We start from the raw sequence: 7044 nt of genomic DNA on the forward strand, positions 1-7044 counted from the left end.
AACAAAAACAGAGCAGTTTGGTTTCAAGCGGTGTCACTTGTCCATACAACTTTCCATTGCGCAGCTGTCGTTTGCGTGTTAACAAGCCAGTTCCGCCATGGAGGGGATACTGGAGAAACTGGAAAGGTCTAAGAGGTGACTGATCTTCCCCATTTGGTTTGGTCTGAGCTGGCAGCCTGGTGGCTCACCTTTGCTGGGCATTATCCTTCCCTTCAAAAGGACTCAAAATTGGATGGCAAAATGCAGTGAACTGGCCCGGTCCCTTTTAAGTCCCTTTGGTATGATCCCTAGGCATACAGAGGGGGAGAAAAGCATCCATGGATGGTCCTGTGAAAAGCCTTCTCATTGGATGGATGGCACAGTGGGGGATCCCTTGTTCCCTGCACAGAGCTAATAATGGTTTCACCTGGAAAGAAGGAGTAGAAGGGTCCCACAGGACCACTCAGACATTTTTTGGCTTCTGCCTTACCAAAAACTTAGATGACTATCATCTGTGGCCCTTGTTCAGTGCTGGTAAGCCAAGCCAGTGTCACCCACTCACTTCTAACTTCACACATGTATTTCCACAAAGATACTCTGAGATGGATAAAAATTAACTAACAGCATACAATTAGCACAGCTGCCATGTGCCATTATGTCAAATCTGAGTCCTTCCAGTCTTTTATTTTTCCTAAAAGGGAGACATTTCCTAAATTTAAGATCAGCCAGCGATGGTGAAATGCCCTTTTGCCCAGCGTGGTGTGCTTTGTGTAAAAGGTATTTATTTAATCCATCTGAAACTACATGAGAAAGGAGAGAAATATCCCGGCAGCAAGATAAGATGATTATCTTCCTGGCAAACAATAGGAACATGGTCAAAATTAAAAATAATTTGATTGCAAATAGGAAGCCTAGTAAAGCAGCAGGACTAGAGGAAACATGACTAATTTTTTTTAGCTTGTCTGAACTCACACAGCAGAGCCATTGCAAGAGCCATAACTTTGAAATATAGATCTGTAGAAAGCCCATGGGAGGAGGATGGCAACAATCCAACTGCAATAGTACAATAGGAGCAAGTTAATGCAGCTGGTAGATCCAACTTAAATAGCTAAATAGCAACAGACAAAAGCTATTTTAGGTATGATTTGGTGGGGACTACAGTAAATGTGATTTGGGGAGGAGCGGAGAAAGTGAAGGCTTTTTTCTTGACTTGTTTTTTGTTACCATACTTGACTTTTGTTGTTGTTGTTTCCATTCGTTTGCCATTCTCCTTGGCAACACGTGGCTAAACCATGCCACCAGTGTCACCTGCAGGATCAGTACCAAGGTCTCTATACTGAGCCTCTGGGCCAGTACTTCATGTCCTTGATCAATGTTGGTTCTTCCCGTTTCCAGCAAAGACCCTTACTTTCTTCAGCGGAAGGAGAAGGTGGGTGCAGAACTGAGATGACCTTGAGGTTTGTCTCCAAGGAAAAATTCTAATGGATGTGAAAGCTATACAGGGCCCTTATAAAGGCATTTCCTTTTGATAATGATTACCAGGTAAAAGTGTTTATATGATTCCCAGAGATATTGCACATTAAACTACTGCTTCCTTAAAACAAAACTTAACATGAAACATCCAGTGGGGATGTGAAGAAGAAAATGCTGTATAGGACAGCTGTTCTTTAGTGTCTGTGGCAGGACTGTAACATCTTCCACTGTCCCAGACAGTGCTTGTATCTTGCTGTTGAGCTGAGCGGACACCGAGCATCCCCTAGGCTGCAGTTCTTGTTGTCCTTGCATCACAGTCTGCATGTCAGAAATGGCCTAGTGACTATTGATTTCACCCAGTGCACAGTAACATTTAGTTCTTCGTTTTTAAATGTCTAAAATTATTTGACTGTATCCTTCTATAAATACCATTGTCTAGAATATTCTGTGCTTTTATTAGCGTCATTAGAGCTGGGTCTCTAATATGAAGGCAGTCAACACTCAAAATGCCCTGTGCAATAGGGAAGACAAAAGCAGAATTTCTTCTGCTGTAGATAGAGGGTTGAAATGATCCGTTCCAAGAGCATAGGGAGAAGCATGGATCAGAACACAACAAAGACATGATGTTCCCAGGTCTAGCTGGGACCACAAAACCACAATGTCTTTTTTTGCTTTAAAAGCCTTTTGAACTGAGATTTTTAGTCAGCTAAGGGTTCAAGCAAATCCTTGGTTAGCTCCATTGAAGCCGTGTTGTATTACATCAGCCAAGGATGCGAGCACACTTAACTGATATTAATCTATTTCAGTTGCAGTTATGCACTTCTGATCCTTTACCTGGGCAGGTGTTTTTTCTAGCATTTTGAGGGCATAATATATAAGTCAGGTGAGAGTGTGTTGCAAACCCCTATGTCAGCAGTAGCTGACACTAGATGCTAAACTGTATTTAAGCCACTTGGCAAACCTCAGACAGATCCAGTAATTGTAGGTGGATGAGAGCTTGCAGAAGGTCATTAGGTTCCTGATGGAGGAAATACCGCTGAAAGGCAGAAGAGGAAATGACAGATTTAGCGAATAGTGGTCACAAGCTGAACTACAAAGAGCAATCAGTCTGTATGTTTTCCTACAGGTATGATCATAGCAGAATCAAGGTCAGATGGTCCCTGAACAGTACCTGATGGCAAAAACTCCAAATGATGATGTACTCCAAACCAGAAGGCATGACAAATGACAGCAGGGAAAACTCTCTGACCAGTAAGAAGAGCGGTTGCATTTATGCAGATGGTGAACTGAACTCTCTGAGCAGGGCTATGTCCTTCTGCTTCCACCACAAACAAAGAGTGCCAAGTCTTTTGCAGCCAAAACATCACAACATTGTCTCTGGAATGGCAGGTTCTGGCATTAAAGGCAGGTTGCCACTGTTATTAATGGTTCAAAAAGCTGAAACATAGATCTAGGTGGAGTATCAGATATGCATGAAAAGAAAGAGGTGTTTCATGCTGCTGGACAGGATTTAGCATGCTACTCAAATCTGAGAAAATGAGATCATACTTGTCATAGTCAGGGACATTAGAGCATATGCTTGGACGCAGCAGGACTGGTAACAGAATCACTACAGTCTGCCTCTGAGCAGTGCTGCACTTTATGTTCATCACGGAGGTTTTATGCTTTTATAAAAACAGCTAATGATGACATGATTCAAGATTCTGTAAAGGGCTCAGAGGGAGACTCAGTAAAACAAATAATGATGTCAAACTTTTCATGCATGACAAGCAAAATGCAAAAGCGTCATTCTCACAGAGACTTAAAAGAAGCAACAGTTGGGATTTGCTTCCAAAATGAAAGAGGAAATTATTCAGGCCAATTTGTTACTTTAGACACATGAAACACCACCTGAATGAAGATGGTGGTATGCATCATGAATGAAGTTGGACACAGATGTGTATGAACATGAACATTGAGGGATGACATTTTGAAGACTGTAATCAGTGATGCAATGACAAAGCAGTGCTGGAGACAAACTGCCCAGCAGACAAAAACTTTCTTGTCCTAGGCAAGGTCACCAAGAGTGCGCCTTTAACATAATCTTGTTTGCAGTGCTGCTCAGTGCATGGGTGGACCTGCTGCTGCTCTGTCTCCTGTCTTAAACACTGTTCCTGTTCAGCAGGAAGCTGTCACTATAGAGGAAGACCTCTGCCGTCTCCTGCCTCAGTGCTCCATCGCAGCCTGTTGCTGTATAGCAAACAAAAGCATTGGTGTTTGTATGTTGTTGAACTTCCATCACAGCAAGCTAGCTGCAGAAAGGTAAGGAGGGGAGAGGAGAGGGAGAGGGAGAGGGAGAGGAGAGGAGAGGAGAGGAGAGGAGAGGAGAGGAGAGGAGAGGAGGGGAGAGGAGAGGAGAGGAGAGGAGAGGAGAGGAGAGGAGAGGAGAGGAGAGGAGGGGAGGGGAGGGGAGAGGAGAGGAGAGGAGAGGAGAGGAGAGGAGAGGAGAGGAGAGAGGAATCTGGTCCACCTTCAGTTGCTCTGTCACAAAACTGGCTGTCTTTCTACCAGATTTGTCCTGCATAAGCCATATGAGGAGAACTTACTGCAGGAGTGATGAGGTACAATTCTCTGGCTTTCTTATCCAAGATGCGTATAAGAGACATTTCTGACTGTAACACTCAACTCCAGGAGTAAACAAGAGTTGATAAATGGATTTAATGAGTGAAAAAGGGCACCCGAAGCAGCAAGAGGAATGATTATTGACTTGGGCGTTAGTCTGACCAAGACCTTGTATCCCATGAGGTTGTCTCTGAGAAACAAATGGATCACATGCCACTGTTCACATTGCAAGAAGGAATTGCTAGATACTGCCTAGCCTGGTCCCTGGATTTCCCCTAGGTCTGCATAGTCCATGGCGATCCAGTCCTTTTATCACAGGTCCCCTGTGTAACTTCATCAAAGTTCACAGACTTTCCCCCACATCCCATGAATTACCTAACAACTTCACGGCTCCAAGGAAGGAAGCCATTCCTTGGAGGATATTTAAAAGAACAAAAATGATGGTGGAAAGCTTGTTGCCCTCCATACTGGCATAGAGATTGACGGTGTTGTTGCACCTGTTGGCAAAGCTTCTCTGTATACCAAAGGGACAACGGAAAGCTGGAACACCCTCTTGGATTAAAGAGACAGGTGTCAGTGGAAAAACCCCAAAGCTTTTGTTCTCATTAACTCTGTTCATCTGAATGGAAAATCCAGGCAAGGAGACTGAAGAGCCTGTAATTCACAATGCCAGGTCTCCTGGTTTCTAATTTTATAACAAAATATTCCTCACCACTGCTTTTCCTAAACACCCCCATTACACATATTTTCAAAGGATGATTTCATAAGGTCTCACAGAAGCAGGGACTGGGCAGATGTACTTACAGAATCTAAGAAGGAAAAACAACTGTGTAAGTAAAAAACTATAATTCTTCATTATCAGGGTAGGTTACAGAGTAGACGCAATCAGCACTGGTTTGAGTGTGCAACAGCATTTATACTTCCCTATGAGAGTGCAAAGGAAATAAAACTGACCTCCAACCATGTGACAGAAAAGGTATGGTGTTGGGTGTAAGGAGGTCCTGACTAAACTGTTTGTCCTTTATGGACATCTGCTTTTCCTGCCTGCTCTTGCTGCCTAGATTGCCACATTTAACAGCATGTCAGTGCAGAGTCTGTCACAGTGCTCTTGCTGCTACCGCAATGTTGGACACCTTGCATCATCTATGCAAATAGAAAGCTGGCAGAGACTCACTTGTGTCTAAATCCATTTTTATTTTCTCATTGGCATATCAAGCTTCAAATCTTCTCTCTTCTCTTTATTTATGTTGCAGAGGTTTGTGTTTAGTGATAACCAGACTTCCTTGCCAAAGGGAAATAAACCCTTTTCAGGCAGTAAGGCACCTCTCTTGCACACCCATTAAATAAGACCTCTTGAGGTTTCAATGCAAGTGGGTGGCTGTCTAGCAGCTAAGTGAGATACAAGAGGATGTCATTACTGCCAGACTTGGCCCAGCTTAATGTCAACCACGACATTGTGGGGGAAACCTGACTGCAAACAAAAGCAAAGCCAACTATACTGTATGTCCTTGTCCAAATGAAGGCAAACAGGGAAGATTTATAAACTGCATTTGCAAAATACCTTCATTTATAATATGATAGAGAGGTGTTGGCTTGTATGGCATGTGCATTGCAAGCTGACAACAGTGTTTTCCTTGGGCATGAGCCAAAGTTTTGGCTGTTTTTCTTTCACCAAACATGAGCCCATGGGGATGAGTCACTGGTTCTTATAGCGGACTGCTGTCTGCTGAGCCAGGAAGAGGAGCCCTTATTGCACAGAGAAGGAATCAGGAGATGATGTGTCATGTAGGTCACGCTGGGAATCAGCATCACTTCCCACAACCAGCCAATGCAGATTGCATGCAGAGGACCTGCAAGCCTGGAGGAGATGGAAATAAAGCCAGGACTCCCTGGGACCCACTGGGGTTTGGGTACCACATTTAATCTCTGGTGAGCATCTAAAAGTCTGTGTGGCTCCACCAAATGTTCCACTTCAGCAATTCAGGAACTGAAATGAGGTGCAGCAATTAATTTCTGTAAACCTGGATCCTCAGTCATCATCAGCTCCTTGCTGCAAGATGTTGACCCCTTTCCCCATCCTCCCCCACCCCAGGAGAACCAGTGGTTACACGAGGGGAGCATGTGGCTGGAGACCTCTGAGCCAAGCGGGTTTTTTTTTTGCTTTTCCTCTTATGAGAGCTGTCAAATGAAAAAAATTACGGATCCTGAGGACAATCGGACAGTTCAGTGAGTAAGGGATGTATGATCACTGGTGTCCAACGCTGACTTATGGAAGCTGTAGGCTAAGGCAAGCCTTTTCACTTCAGCCGCTGCAGTCAGTGCTGGGATTCAAAGACATTAATGATTGCTAATCTACAGCTCACCTTTGGTTAGTCAGCAGCTATCCACAAAGCTGGTTCGCACACTAGTGGGCAAGGATGCAGTCATATCGCAGCCTTGGCACTTCTCGAAGTACTAATCAGAACTAATTGCCCGAGCTGGGTGAGCGGTGCTCTTGCAGGGGCCGGGTTCGCCACGGCAGTGCCCCAGCACAACGGGGACACGCTCCTGCGTCAGGCGGTTCCCAGCTGCTGTTATGTGGAAGGCAAAGAGATTATCGAGGTTAAAAAATAAAACCGCAAATTCAGCGTGAAGTGTGAGCGGCCCGGGGCAGGGCTCTGGTGAGAGGCTGCCGTGGGAAGGCGTGGGGACTCCCCGCCAGGGGAAACGGGCCGCCTGCCCGCACTGCCCCCGCCGGCGCCGCTGGGGGCTCGTCCCCGTCCCACTCCGCATTCCCGGAACTGGGAACAAGACCTGCCCGGCTCACGGGCCCGCAAGGAGGCGGCGGGGGCGGCCGGAGGCAGCCGGGGGCAGGACGGCTTCTCCCCGACGGGGCGGGCCGAGGGAGCGGCGGGGCCGTGAGGCGGGAACGGGGCGGGCTGAGGGGGCTGGGCTGCGGGAGAACGGAGCCGGGGCGGCCGGAAAGAGAACGGGGCCGGGCTGAGGGGGGAC

Source organism: Falco cherrug, chromosome 4, assembly GCF_023634085.1.
Source record: "Falco cherrug isolate bFalChe1 chromosome 4, bFalChe1.pri, whole genome shotgun sequence".
NCBI classification, from domain to species: domain Eukaryota; kingdom Metazoa; phylum Chordata; class Aves; order Falconiformes; family Falconidae; genus Falco; species Falco cherrug.